Genomic DNA, 15,254 nt, shown 5'->3' on the forward strand with positions numbered 1-15,254 from the left:
GTAGGACCAGGTGTCCTACAGACCTTCAGTACTTGTAAAGCCTTAATAAAAAGTAAATAAACAAATAAATAAATAAAGGAATGAAATTTTCCATGAATGCAGCTAAAGTATCTGGCTACAGTTTGGTACTAAGAACACAAGTTAATCAGTATAAGGAAGCAAGTTTTACATCATTTGTATTGCTGGTATGTAAAATGTGTGGAAAAGGTATCTTTTTGCAAATCCGGTCACAATTTGTATATTAAATGTTGAATACGTGCTCCAAATTGCATGACCATAGCTTTATGGCATAAAAAGTTCTGAGTAATAAAATTTTGAAGCAAACTTTACTAAGGTTCCCACATGCCTATTTTCGCAGGCCTGGTAAGAGAGGTACACTGTACATAATTAACAATTCACACTGATGTTCCCAAGGATTATTGCATATTCTGTCCAGTATGTACATAAGTGTCCAGGGCATTCATAAGTGTTAAACAGCTGTTACAGTATATAGCAGCAATTATAGCTATATACATAAAATTTTAATGAAAGATGGTACTGTAATTAAAAGATGCTGATGCAATTTTAACTCTTAATGTCCCTGAATACTTGGATACACAGCAAAGATGCTCTAATTATAGTCTACTGTAATTGCTAAACTATAACAACTACATGCAGTTTTATACGATGTGTTTACAATCTACAAGATATGCCAGCAGTTACGTACACTGTAACTATGTTTTTCTAAAAAAGGGTTATTACTAATAAGTAGCGATGTAAAATCATTGTCAAAATAGTTTATATAATTATACACTACTAAATACCAGTAAATACAATGATGCAGCAAATTGCATGGGCCAGTTAAGTGAACAAAAAGTGCAATATGTCATTTTGACGGTTCATATGAATACAAAAGTAAACAACACTGTGTTTTGGTGTTATTCTTGTAACTCCATCGATGGTAGTATTAATGACACTTCCTGTTACAGAAATGACACCATTAATTTCCTGCTGTGCATAAAGGTTATGAAACCATATACCATCTGTACAATCATTTACTTCAAGCAGACGACATCTTGAGTAGTATGAGCGAGTCACAAAGTAAATACAACTACAATCAGTGCTAACTTGTCGTAATACTATTTTGAAACAGACAGGCTGTTGCTGTGTAGGGTACACAAGAATGGTACATAGCCCATTCCTTTTTCCGGTCTTGAAAATTTCAATGCCACTGTCATTTTCAATCACACTCATGTTTATACATTTGAAGTCGTGTGGTGGATATTTTCTAACTATGATTTGACTAATGGATCCTTTATATTTGCCTGGCAAAAGATGGTACTCCAATGCTGCTGTATAAAGGGCTGGATCAACCATCTTGGTTGGACGTACTATGTTAATCAGATCAGCTTCAGACATCAATGGATAACGAATCTCTTGAAACATGCTTTTAATGATGGTCTCAGGTAGTTGATCTTGATAATTGTACCACTCGACAACTGCTAAAAATAACTTCACCTCTTTAATCTTTAGCTCAGAGCTTTTACAAAATGTAAGAACGATTTCACTTGACAAGTGTTTGAAATTTGCATTAAAAGCTATCTTATCTGCATGATTATACATGAAAGATAAGCACCTTTTAAACAACTGAGGAAACTTACTGCTTCTTGCAAATGAAATAATGGCAAAAATATTTACAAGGTTCAATGAATTTACAATGAAGTTTATGAGTTTATCTTCCAAAGAAGCAACATTAAAATAATGTGCAGCATCTAAAACCTTTTCAATGCGTTTTGAAGAAACGTTCACTTTTCCAGTATACACAAATGCCAGAAGGCATGAAAGTGTTTCACCATCAACTGACTGTACTTTAATCTCCTTCTGACTGCTTTCTTTCATGTTACCACACAACATAGCATGGAACACCGGTGAACCAGCTGCTACTATTAGCCTATGTGCACTCACTCTACCACCATCAGATGTCTTGAACGTCACATCATGTGTGCTGGTGTCTGCTAGTAGAGCACCAAATACATTAGGGCACCAGTCCACTGTGTCTTGAGAGCAGTCTGGGATGTTGGATAATCCAGGTATCACAACTCCTTCGGTTTTGTCAAGCTCATCGCTCTTCCTTCGTTTTGCTGGTGGGGATAGTCGAGACTCTCCTACAGTCATTCCCATTTCAGTCGCCATTGTTGCCATGCACAGCTTGCACAAACACGGCCTGCAGTTACAAATCTCCCTTTGTAGCTAGGATGTTGATTACCACGCCGAGTCAGCTAGTAATTAGGATCTCGACAACTTATAGGCTTGGATAATAAGACTCCAGTAACTCTTGAACTGCGACCACATCATCTAGTGTACGTAGCTGAAACGCACGCTCGACCACGTGGTAGCTATGACGTTTTAGATACGTAGTATGGAGGCGCCCGTCATTTAGCGAAAGTGTACGGGCGCCGCCAGACTGAAGATATATTCTACGTACTATGGTGTAATTTCCCTAAAGAACGTATTATACTCCTTGCCCTAGGACCATTTGCAATGAAATGCCACTCCAAATAAATTCTCTGTTTTCCGTCCTGGACTCCTGGAGTCAGGCATATTTGCATGCGGGCGGACGGTCCATCTCCGTTATTTCATTATATTGGCAGCTTTTCAAGCCATTATTTGCATCTATTTAGCCTGTTGCCTGGCAGTCCTTTGTGGGAGTTGAACTCTGTTTCATGCTCCCACTCCCTGCATTGGTCAGTAGTCTGCAGGGCTTTCTTCTTAAGGCCCCTGTCCGGGGGGTTTGCTGTGTGTATGCTGGCGGTCCATGCGGTGATTTTGTAGGTCTGTGTAGGCTCTGTAGGTTTAGCTGCTTTTTTCTGCTTTTTGTCTTTTATAAATTAAATTAGGTTTAACTTCTAGCTAGAGATCGGGGAGGATGGGAGTGCCATTAGGGTCGGAATAAAAAAATAAAATAAATAAACAAATAAATAAAAAAGCCATTATTTGCCTGGTTCAACCATAAGGCCACCAATTGCAGTTTCCTGTCACCCCACCCGCATGATAATTTTAAAGCCGCATGGAAATTTATTATTGCACTTGATATAGTTACGTGACCTAAATACTGGCAGGGAGAATACTAGCAGTGGATCTCTTCAAGTAGATGCATTAATGAACACACACAAGTCCCATGCATTCTCTATTGATGTGTGTGAAGCATTCGGAAAATTCGCACCGTTGAGGTTGATGGTACATAGTCAGACTAGTGGCTAGCATGTGTCACCACGAGCATGACAAATGCCTTTTGGCTGCGCAGGAAATACGAGGGGTCTGCAACACCTCAAACATATATCTCTAGAGGTTTGAATCTTGTTGAAATAGTTGAATCCCAGTAAAATCTTTCAAATCACAACTAACCTTGAATTTGTAGGCAAGTTCCTCATTATTGTAATTTAATATAGTTTCTATATACCGCATGCGTAGCTACCATACGCAGGGGCGGATCTAGGATTTATAAAAGGGGGGGCTAACTCAAGGTACTAATCTCTTGGGTAGAGGTGTGCAAAGCACACTTCCCAGCATGCAAAGCATGCTGGAACTAGGGGTGTCTGGGGGCATGCCCCCCCAGGAAAATTTTGAAAAATAGATGCTAAAATACTGCAGTTTGGAGACATTTCCACATAAAATTCATAATATTTTCTGCCTGTAGATATTTTATATACTGCCTTTAGATTATAGGTATGGCTCTCTGAAGCATTTTGCTAATGGAAAAGTTTGGGTAGGTACAGACAACCAAGTACATGATGCACCCCTCTCACAATTGCACAACACTGAATAGGTGCATGTCAGAATAAGAATGTTGAAAGTGGAAAATTTTGAAATTTGAACAATACAAGATTGAATCTGAGAGCATTTTCAATGGTAATTGTGTACCTGAATTAAGTATTGTCAAACATATTAACTACACAAGTAGATGAATGAAGCCCTTTAAACAGACCAATGCACTTCATTGTATGTACAGGCGCAGGCAGATTTGGAAAAATTCCATAACAGAACCAACCACATGTTTCCAGTGAATGTTCTATTAGAGTAGTTAGCTGACTGCTCTATTAGAGTATCTCGATCTTGTACACCTCCAATGCTAATCCAGGTCCTTGTTGCATAAACTTTAGTATAAATCCACTGATAATACCTTAGTTGGAAAAATGTTTATAAGGTGGTTTTATGAGTATTTGTGTTATTAGTGATCATATAGTTATGCTAAGACAAAATTTCATTATAATACTCAGCATATTGATCAAGTAAAGCCTAAATAAGAAGGGGGGGGGCTTCAGCCCCCAAAGCCCCCCCCCCCCCCTCTGGATCCGCCCCTGATACGCGTATGGTACATACCATACTCGTATACGCATACGGTACAACCATACGCGTATGGTACAGCAATTCGTACCATTTGAGTATAGTTAACCTGGTAACTATGCAAGGGGGTGTCACGTCGGCTCACGCTGTAGGTAGATCTGCGACCGCGGTCAAAGTCTTGACCGGGGAAAATTTCACCTTGACCCATGACTTGCAGCGTTTATCGTCTTTGACCTGTGACTTGAGCGTTTCTTGTCGAACTTTTGACTTGCACTTATTTCTCTATTTTCATATACGCACCTGCGCTTGTAACCTAGTATAATATTTTCTTAGTGCGTGCTACCAGCGGCTGGGAGAGAAAGATCATTATAATTACGGCGAAATGCCTGTTGGAGCTTTAAAACATCTTCTTAGAAATCCTTACTTCTTGTGAGTTACGTATAATCCCGTAAACTTGATAATAGCTACGTATAGTTTTCGATTGTGGGTTTCGAACCTTCCGTATCGTCTTGACCCTTGACCCACTGTAAGAGCTATTTAGTGGCCTTGACCATTGACTTAGAGTTTGACCGCGGTCGCAGATCGACCTACAGCAAGAGCCTGAGTGACACCCCCTTGCTATGCGTATAACATCAAGCAGAAGGTTTTTGCACTGCGCATGCCATACCTATTGACTATACCGGATGGCACTCTGCCTTCATTTCCTTTCAGGGAGGAGGAAGGGGCTAGTCCCGCTTAGCGGTTTCTGTTCAGTGAAGATCGAGATACTCTAATAGAGCAGTCATGTTTTGATCTGATTATTCTATTCTCTAGAGCTGAGATGTATTTTGCTCGAGGGGTCACCAACTCACGAAAAAGGGGTACAGATTTCAAAATCTTGAACAAATTTCTCAAGATTTCACGGGTTTCAAAAGATTTCGCAAAATTGAACGAGAGCTGCAAAATCTGATTTTAAATTACAGGTTGGTGTAGAGTGATAAGTTCTGAAATCACCAAAAAATAGTGGGAGAAAGAAACAGAAGTTCAGCAGGCATGTATATTTCTAATCTTAATGCTGTACCTGGCATCTCTGATCATGATGCAATCATATTTGACCTTCACATAACTCGAAAGCCAACAACAGGTAAAAATCAACACAGTGTTGCATTATATCATAAAGGTGACCTCCAGTCAATAAAAAATGATCTTGCAACCTTTAGTAATAATTTTCTGAACAGTGATCCTCAATCTAGAACTGTTGATCAACTATGGCAGGAATTCAAGATGGCAGTTGACAAAGCAGTTATTGATCATGTTCCACACAAAGTGAACAACTCACGTAATAGACTACCATGGATAAATAGGCAAATTAAAGCAGACATGAAAGTACGAAAACACTTATACAACAAAGCTAAAAGAAGTAATTTGCAACATAATTGGGATGCTTACCGTAAAACAAAGAACTCCATAAACACTAAATTGAAAGAAGCACATAACAACTACTATAAAAGACTGTTTGATAACTCCTTTAGTGGTAACCGACGACAATTTTGGAAATACATCAGAGCCAAGCGTCAAGACAAACCTGATATACCTGCATTATTTGTAGACGATCAACCAATTCGTAGTGCAAAGGATAAAGCTAATGCTAAGGATAAAGCTAATGCTTTGAATAGTCACTTTAAATCAGTTTTTACAGAAGAAAACTTGTCAACAATACCAACTATGGATAATCATACTGATGTACCCAACATGCCTGATATATCTATTTCTCAAGCTGGAATATACCAATTACTTACATCACTTGATGAACACAAGGCCAGTGGATCAGACCGTATATCACCTTACATCTTAAAGCACTGTGCAGATGAAATAACACCCATATTACATATAATTTTTACTCAATCTCTATCTACAAGTCTTTTACCAAATGACTGGCTAAAAGCTAATATATGTCCTGTACATAAAAAGGGTAGTCGTAGTAATGTTGCTAATTATCGTCCTATTTCATTAACCTCCATTTGTGCTAAAGTCATGGAGCATATCATATATCATTCTATCATGAACCACCTAAATCAGAACAACATATTAATTGAAAATCAACATGGATTCAGAGCTAACCATTCATGTGTAACCCAACTCATCACACTATCTGAAGATATCCCCTTTGCTTTAGACCACCAAAAACAAATAGACATCATCCTATTAGACTTTTCCAAAGCATTTGACACAGTACCACACCAGCGACTACTAACCAAATTAAGATTCTATGGAATTAATGGTAATAGTTATAATTGGATCCACACTTGGCTTACTCACCGCTCCCAGTGTGTTGTGTTAGATAGCGAATCCTCAAGTCCAGTACCGGTGCTTTCTGGAGTACCACAAGGCACAGTGCTCGGACCATTAATGTTTCTGTTGTACATTAATGACATTACTAAAGATATCAACTCACCACTCCGCTTGTTTGCTGATGATTGTCTACTTTACAGAGTTATTAACAGTGCAGAAGACGCCAACATGCTTCAAGAAGACCTGAATAGGTTATCAGAATGGGCAAACACCTGGCAACTTAGATTCAATGTTAGTAAATGTTTTTTTTTTTTAAATTAATTAATTTATTTATTATTTTTTATTTTTAAAGAAAGAAGAACCGGCCCAAGTTGGCACTCCCATCCACCACACTCTACTCTACGCTAAGATGTTCTATAAAATGGGTTTAGCCTATTCCTACACCTACAGAGCTACTGAAACAGAACCTACAGAACATAGAACAGAAAAAAAAGGAAATGGGGCTTAAACGGCCCCAAGACGCCCCTCCCCCAGTGCAAGGTCAACTGATGTTGGAACATGACCCTTAAAGGGATGACCAGAGGAGGAGCGAGAACCCCTTATGCACATGATGGCAGAGTGCAATAAAGAGAAGTCAAGACGGCAGCGAAGCCAGCTCATCACCCTACAGTAGGGTGATTTCCACTTACAAGATAGGAGGAAGGCCAGGCGCTTGTAAGCCACAGTGGTGGAGGCACCCATGCCTCCAGAAGTTGAAAAAACAAGAGGACTAAAATTACCATGTTCCACCTCTCGCACTCTCTCCTCATACTGATGACGCTTCGAAGTTTCATGCTGACGATAGGGATTACAACGGTTTGAAGGGGCATAAGGGTTAAATATTCTAACATCAAAAAAAGTAGGTTCAAACCGAGAACCCCAGAATCCAGAAGCCTTGATGTCCAAGCGAGCACCGACATCTTGGTTAGCTGTACGTAGGGAGAGAGATTCACCACTCAAGGGCTGAAGGGGAGGTTCAGTAGATACATTATGACAAACCTCTGACATTAATTCTGCAGTCAAATCTCGGATGTCATTGTGGCGGATGGTAGGGAAGGCTCCGTTCGGACAGCTGAGAGCATGTTCAATGTTGTTGGATCTGCCACAGACACAGCTGACAGGAAGATTCTTAGGAGACCAACCATAACGGAGAGCTAACGCATCACAAAAGCCACCTTTGTGGAGAGCAAATCCATGACATTCCAAAGGCAAAGTGGAAAGCCAGGAGGATGCACCCTTCTCACCAGCAAGTTTCAGGGACAGTTGGAGATTGTTGGGCAAAGTCGAGAAAAACTCTGAAAATCTTTGAGAGAGATTCTGACGTTTGATGGATAGACCTTCTTGTTTAAGAGCACGCTGTTGTTGTAGGATGGAGGAATCAAAGCAAGAAAGCTGATTCAGGATGGCAGATGCTAGGGGGGATGTAACAGATGTGGAAAACTGATAGTTGTCTTGGGAAGATTTGCAAGGGTCAAATACACCAAGGCCCCCTTGACGTATTGGCAAAGCAAACATAGCCCTTTCAGAGTCATTAGGGGCATGGAGACATAACTTCGGCAGCAAGTGCAGATGAATAGCCTCCTCAAGGGGAGCGAGTTGAGAGGACAAATCACACACAGTCCTAGTTAAAAAGGTCCAACGAGATGACAGGCTGTGAATCATAGCGGAATATGCAGCATGTGGCTGACTGGAGGCAAAATTGGAAAGCTGAATAACGTCAGTCCGCCATTGACATACCCTTTCCTGAAGAAAGATGGATTTAAATTCAGGGGAACCAAGAGGAGCTCCCAAGTAGGGATGACCTTCAGTTGTAATGTGCAGGGAAGTACCAGCAAATAAAGTGCAGGCAGTGTCATAGTAATCTTCTTTAACGACCAACCAGGACTTGGAAGCATTCACGTAATACCCATAACCAGGACCCAAACCAGACAACTGTTTCCACCAGACCAGCAGGTCAGCAAGAGACCAGGCAGCAGCAGCATCATCTGCAAACCATACTTGAGTGGCCAAGCCATCCAACTTTTGTATAAGAGGAACAGTAGAGAGTGCATACATGGCCATAGCCAAGGGATCACCCTGAGTGGTTCCCTCTTCAGAGAGTAGACATTCACCATCAATAAATAAAGAGGATGCCTCCCTATACACATTGGTAAGAGTAACAGCAAGTGGAGGGCAGATAAAGTGTAAATTGTGTAAAGAAACATGCCGATTTAAGGAATTAAAAGCGTTGGAGGCATTGGCCAAAAGCACAGCCTGGGTGTTAGAAGAATGGAAAAGGCTTTGCATAGCATGGACTGCAGCTTCACAGCCAGCCTCTTGACCAGCACAAAGTTGGAGGTTGCCTGCAGCCTCCAAAATGTCAGTCTTCACCATAAAAAGAATAGCTTTGGATATAATCCGACGACTCGTCTCACCTATACCGATGGGACGAACGCCTGGATTCTTGTCGAGGGCAATAAGGCGGCAAGCCAAGAGGGGTGAAAGGCCATGAGGATTTATGTAAGTGGATGCCATCCGTCTAGCAACAGAGGCAAGGGAATCACACAAATCAGCAGATGCAGACTGGAAGGAAGTACACATACGCCACCAACCAGCAGCATCAATACCAGAGGGACCAGCAGCCCCATCAGTTTTGAGGCAGGAATTGCGAATGACTACTCCATTAAGACCCTCAAAGATCACTTCATGACAGGTCTCTGATAATGGAAGCTTAGGGTCAATCAGAGCATCATAATTAATAGGAGACGAACTGGGATGTTTCTTCTTCAATTCATCTAAAACAGTACTGTCTCCCACTTTAGCACTAAGGGGAAGGAAATTTCCCCTTGAATTAGATGAAAGTAACCGAAGAGCAGCATTAACCTTTCCTTGGAACATTAATCGAGCAAATATGCGAGCAGTGTCAGTAGAAGAACAAGCCTTAGAGGGCTGCAGACACCGTTGGATGGTACGTCCTTCTTGCAATAACTGCAACAAATCACCATCATTCCACAGTTGTAAACGTCGTTCCAAACATTGTTTGTTGTTGTGATTTGAAGACCTACGGTGTGGTCTTTGAAGTAGTAAAGGTGGAAGTACCATAGCGGCCTTGAGAGCCACTGTTTCTAATGAGGTACATTGACCATAGGCTTTAAATAGAGTTGACAATTCTTTAACAAAACTGAATCCAGCACTACAGGAGGGAACTGAAAATAAGTTTTGCTTCCAATGAACAACTTGCGAATATGTGATGTTTAACCTAGAAATAAATTCGGAGCTGGACAGGCCAGATCCCCAAATAAAAGTAGTGTCCTGGTCAGTAGTTGGAGTAGGAAGCCGGGTGTCAGAAACACAAAGTGAACACAAATATCTCTCACCATTCTCCTCGAGCTGCTGTCCCTCAGAACTTGAAAGATCTACACATTCACCATGTAGCCACTCGCCACATTCATCACATTTGATCATAAATTCGCCCGTCTGTCTGGTCTTCTACATAAGCACCAAAGTTTATTTGGATCTTCCTCCTGCCTTCCACTATCACTGCTAAAGTCAGGTGGCTTCTTCTTCCGCCTTCTAGTGGATGAGCGTCCTGCGAGACGTCTTGACATTTGGTCACGGCAATAAAATGACGACGAACTGCAAAAAGCGGCAGTGGACAAAAGTGTGAACAAAAAAGGAACAGATACCTTCAAAATACGCCGTATCCAGCGTTAGGCACAGTACAAGAGCACAAGAACTTTCGCCACTACCACCGCTCCCCAATCAGATGTACTGTCATACGTTGTACAAGATCCTTGACACCATTCAATAACGTCTATACCCTCAATAATCACATCTTAAATCTATCTGATCAACATACTTACTTGGGAGTAATCCTTAATACATCACTATCTTGGTCACCACACATTAAAGCATCTAAAACACTTAATTTCCTGAAACGTAACTTAAACAAATGTTCAGAACAAGTTAAAGAATCTGCTTATCTACGTAACAATGGTCAGGCCACAACTAGAATATGCATCTGACGTCTGGGACCCTCACCAAACTGGAGATATTGTAGAGCTAGAAAAAATACAACGAAGAGCAGCACGCTGGGTAATGAATGATTATAGTTCTGTCACCTCAATGTTAAATCAGCTTTCATGGCCAACTCTCCAGACTCGCCGCAAATTATCTCGACTACAAACTTTACACAAAATTTTTTACCAACAAATATCGCTTACAATTCCTCCATACTACCTACCAACATCACGATCCACGAGACAATACCATCCACTGCACTACATCTTACCACATGTATCTACCACAGCACACCAAAATATTTATTTTTCAAGAACAATTGTGACCGGATTTGACAAAACCAGGCTTCCACACACATCCAATTCTTTGCCTTTAACCTACTGTAACTTGATCACCCAACATGCTATTGCCCTGGAATTTTCACACGTTCCTTTCATACAATTATGAAATAGCAGGTCCAAATATGAAACTGATTGTATACATCTACAGTGAGTTATGTTCTTTCAAAGTCATTAAATTGGATGTGTGTGGAAGCCTGGTTTTGTCAAATCCGGTCACAATTAATGATTGGAACTCCTTACCAGTAGATCTTGTTGAAGTTGCAGATGCTGACATTTTTAGAACTGGACTACAATCATTATTGTAATTGTGTTACATGTATTCGGGCAAATCTGAGCACACCAGCAGGGCTGACTGCTCAGTAATAATAATAATCATAATAATCATAATCATGTAAGAGCAAAGCCTCACGAAATTGAGAGGAACTGCGAAGCCATATAAAACCAGGAGTAAAGCCTTGGCATAACTATTAAATGAAATCTTACAAAACCAGGAGCAACTCGCAGCTGAAGCCCTATAAACCAGGAAAAAGGCCAATCATTCAGGGGAAATCCCATGCGAAACCCCTCAAAACCAGGAGCAACTGTCAAAGCTCTATCTGGTGTGAAACCCCACAAAACCAGGAGCATCTCAGTGTATGCTTAAGTTGCTTTTGTAGTTGGTGTGTTGCTAAGTTTATGAAGTTTTGCTAAGTTTATGTTGCTAAGTTTGCAGTTTGCTAAGTAAATCCGAAGGACATCGGATTTCATTCTTACTTTGGCCACACCAAGTCAAACCTTAGTTTCTGGTCACCCGCCCGCATGGAAAACTGGAACCCCAGTTTATGAGGACTATTATTAATATTACAGGCACTTAAGTGTACGTGACCAAGGACAGTGATTTTTAAACACTGCAAAAGATCGAGATACTCTAATAGAGCAGTCAGGGATTCTAATAGAGCAGTCACACTACCCTTAACTCTAATACTAGAATAGACAGATACTACTATAACGTTTTTGACTTGTCCTTGATTAGCTATATAGCTATTAGTAATGCTTCTGTTGCCAGTAAGTAACTTCAGTACAGTATGCATGTAGCATTGATCACTAGCCTAATGATCAGATATACCATAGCTTTAAACTTTCCTAACAATTCAGATGTGGTCCTCTAATGATTAGTCTAGTAACTCTTCTAGTGGATCTAAACTTGGACTTCCTTATCACTGATCACTGATATACTGACTAGAAATCCGGTAACATTTGGTGAGCTCAAACTTCAACTTTTCCATGATTAAATAATTGCAAGTATGGTCCTAAATTAACAAGTGCATGGCATCCCTTAGTTAAAACATTAACTTAGCTTTCCCACATGATCACTGAAAAACACTAGCCTGGAGCACTCAACAACTCAACTCAAAACTTTGACAGCTACTTTACTGAAGGTTTACTGTATAGAAAGCTAGAAACGCATGCATATATACGTAGTTGGCGAAGACTTCACATTTGAAAAAGTTTCTGATGTGTTAATATAGTTTTGGATTATTATTAGCTAGCTAATAAATAATAATTTCCTGACATAGCTAATGAAACATTTCATTTGTAAAGCAAAAGTAGCTACACGAGCAGACCTTTCCTTAGTGTTAGCTACACATTGCTGTGCTCAGCAGTGTAGCTAGCCATCAACAATTTTCCTGGTGCACTTTGCAGAAGCATAATTAACTACTTATGCTATAAACTACTTATGCTATAAGAATGTTGGTTAAGCTTGGTTGTAAACTCAATATGAAATGGGTAAATTGAGCAAAATTAATAACATTACAGTATTACTGGTGTATATGTAAGAGTCTATGATAGTCCTGAAGTCCTGATCATCCGCCCGCCCGCATCCTTTTGTTGGCTAGGGAGTGACCAGAAACTAAGGTATGACTTGGAGTGGCCTTTTGTGCAGGAGCAGTTTACATGGATTCCCCTGGTTTTGTTTGGCTTTTTTCCCACAGCTCCTGGTTTTGTTTGGCTTCCACAACTCGCTTAATATAAATCCTAAACAGAGCGGAACGTCGGACTTTGCATGGATTCTCTCCTGGTTTGTTGGCTTCTTTCCCACAACTCCTGGTTTTGTTTGGCTTCCACAACTCGCTTAATGCAAATCTGAAACGGAGAGGAACATTGGATTTCATTCTCAATTAGATTCTCTCCTGGTTTTGTATGGCTTCTTTCCCACACACTGTTACTTCATTTTTAACAGTGCAGCTCCTGGTTTTGTTTGGCTTCCACAGCTCGCTTAGTACAAATCCGAAACGGAGCGGAACATCGGATTTCATTCTTAATTTGATTCTCTCCTGGTTTTGTATGGCTTCTTTCTCACAGCTCCTGGTTTTGTTTGGCTTCCACAACTTGCTTAATACAAATCTGAGGCGGAGCGGAACATCGGATTTCATTCTTACGTTTGTGCAAGAGCAATCTGCATGGATTCTCCTGGTTTTGTGTGGCTTCTTTCCCACAGCTCCTGGTTTTGTTTGGCTTCCACAACTCGCTTAATACAAATTCGAAACGGAACGGAACATCGGATTTTATCGATATACTTTTGGACACTTTGCATGGATTCTCTCCTGGTTTGTTTGGCTTCTTTCCCACAACTCCTGGTTTTGTTTGGCTTCCACAACTCGCTTAATATAAATCCGAAACGGAGCGGAACATCGGATTTCATTCTCTCCTGGTTTGTGCAGCTTTTTTCCCACAGCTCCTGGTTTTGTGCGGCTTTTTTCCCACAGCTCCTGGTTTTGTGCGGCTTTTTCCCCACAGCTCCTAGTTTTGTGCGGCTTCCACAACTTGATTATACAAATCCGAAGCGGAGCGGAACATCGGATTTCATTCTTACTTTTGTGCAGGAGCAGTTGAGTGTAAGCTACGGTACCAGAACGAGTATAGAATCATAATCACGATAACAACATAAGATTTCGTATTTCAGGCAGGATTTTACTGGAGGTGTACGAGATTTCGAAGCAGTTGGTGACCCCTCGATTTTGCTTTTATTACTTCGATTAAGATATAACTTAATTGATTTGCATAGCTACCTAGCTATATTATGCAATTTAAAATAAAAGAATATTGATGACATGATATAAGTGATGAAACTGACATCTTATTTTGTTAGGACAATATACAACATGTATAACTGCAAGGGTCTAGACTCAGGGGTAGCATGCACTGATACTCACGAGTGGGAAGTTTAGGAGCCCTGGCAAGATTTACACTTGTAAATGAACATCTGAGCACTATAGACCTATACACAAGATCTAATTTTTATAATAATAATAACAGAGTAAACAATGACTGGAATTCATTTCCTAATCTATTGCTGATTCTCCTTGAAACACTGCTGTACAGACATTACATTTATTTGATTTTGTGTAATAATTAGTATAACTAAGTACATACTTTATGGATGTACATGCACAAGCACAAGCCTTTATCCTTAACAATATAAATAAGACCACGCCAAAATATTGCCAAACTCAGTACAATACAAGCATGCTTTACGTACGATAACATATTATTACTTGTTATGATTTTTGTGGTTGCTACTTCTGCCAAATCATAGAATAAGCATTGATACTGCTGAAAGAATGAATTGGACAGACATTTGCTTGAGACCATCTGCAGCATTCTACTGCAGTTAGGCATGAGGCTATTATGCTCCAAAAATTGAGCATTATGCTTTTGAGCAGTGCTCAAAAAATCACCTATTATGCTTTTGAGAATTGCCCATTATTCCCAAAATTATGCCACCATAATTGGCTAATAATGACAGTTTATTCCTGTATCAGCCCATTTTCATTGATGTTTAAGCTTCAAATAGTCTTGAATTTTTAGCTGGTCGCTGTATTAGAGTATTTCATATCAATGTGACTGCTTTATTAGAGTAAATAATATTCGGTGACTGTTCTATTAGAGTTTCTGACTGCTCTATTAGAGTATCTCGATCTTTTTAAACGGAATTATGCAATCTGCAGATTTTCCTACTGTTAAAGCTTTATAATCACCTAAAAATGCTAGCATAATTCCTGATTCCCACACATACCTATTATGCCCGAAATTATGCTGGCATAATCGCCGCATCCCTAACTGCAGTCATCAAGTGACTTGATCATGTGTTTGTAAACATTATATGCAAAGATAAATGGTATATAGCTATAGCTGACTTTAAATTAATGCTTTACAGAATTGTGCACAAAGGTTAGCTACAACGTTAACAATATAATTGCAATATTGAATAATACGTGGGTCTTCCAGTGTCACCAGTGT

At 40.0% G+C, this 15,254-nt stretch overlaps 1 protein-coding gene and 1 long non-coding RNA gene across 4 annotated transcripts in view; both read right to left on the reverse strand.

Moving 5' to 3' along the window:
* Positions 1–6,897, reverse strand: part of LOC136252321 (uncharacterized) — a 300,257-nt gene extending 293,360 nt beyond the window's left edge. The window contains exon 1 of the transcript XR_010699468.1: positions 6,758–6,897. The gene's annotated coding sequence lies outside the window, so the exon portion shown is untranslated. The remainder of the gene's footprint in view (positions 1–6,757) is intronic.
* Positions 6,898–10,519: 3,622 nt separating this feature from the next.
* LOC136246599 (uncharacterized) lies at positions 10,520–11,357 on the reverse strand. Of its 3 annotated transcripts, none has more exons than XR_010696728.1 (5): positions 11,214–11,357; positions 10,856–10,912; positions 10,734–10,798; positions 10,605–10,674; positions 10,520–10,544 (listed from the first exon to the last, which is right to left on the reverse strand). It is a non-coding gene; the product is annotated as an uncharacterized lncRNA (long non-coding RNA). The 3 variants fall into 3 exon arrangements; XR_010696712.1 differs by having other exon boundaries at positions 10,734–10,791; positions 10,836–10,912; XR_010696689.1 differs by lacking the exons at positions 10,856–10,912; positions 11,214–11,357 and having other exon boundaries at positions 10,734–10,848.
* Between the last annotated feature and the right edge of the window lie 3,897 nt (positions 11,358–15,254).

This window comes from Dysidea avara, chromosome 1, assembly GCF_963678975.1.
Source record: "Dysidea avara chromosome 1, odDysAvar1.4, whole genome shotgun sequence".
In the NCBI taxonomy this organism is placed as follows: Eukaryota; Metazoa; Porifera; class Demospongiae; order Dictyoceratida; family Dysideidae; genus Dysidea; species Dysidea avara.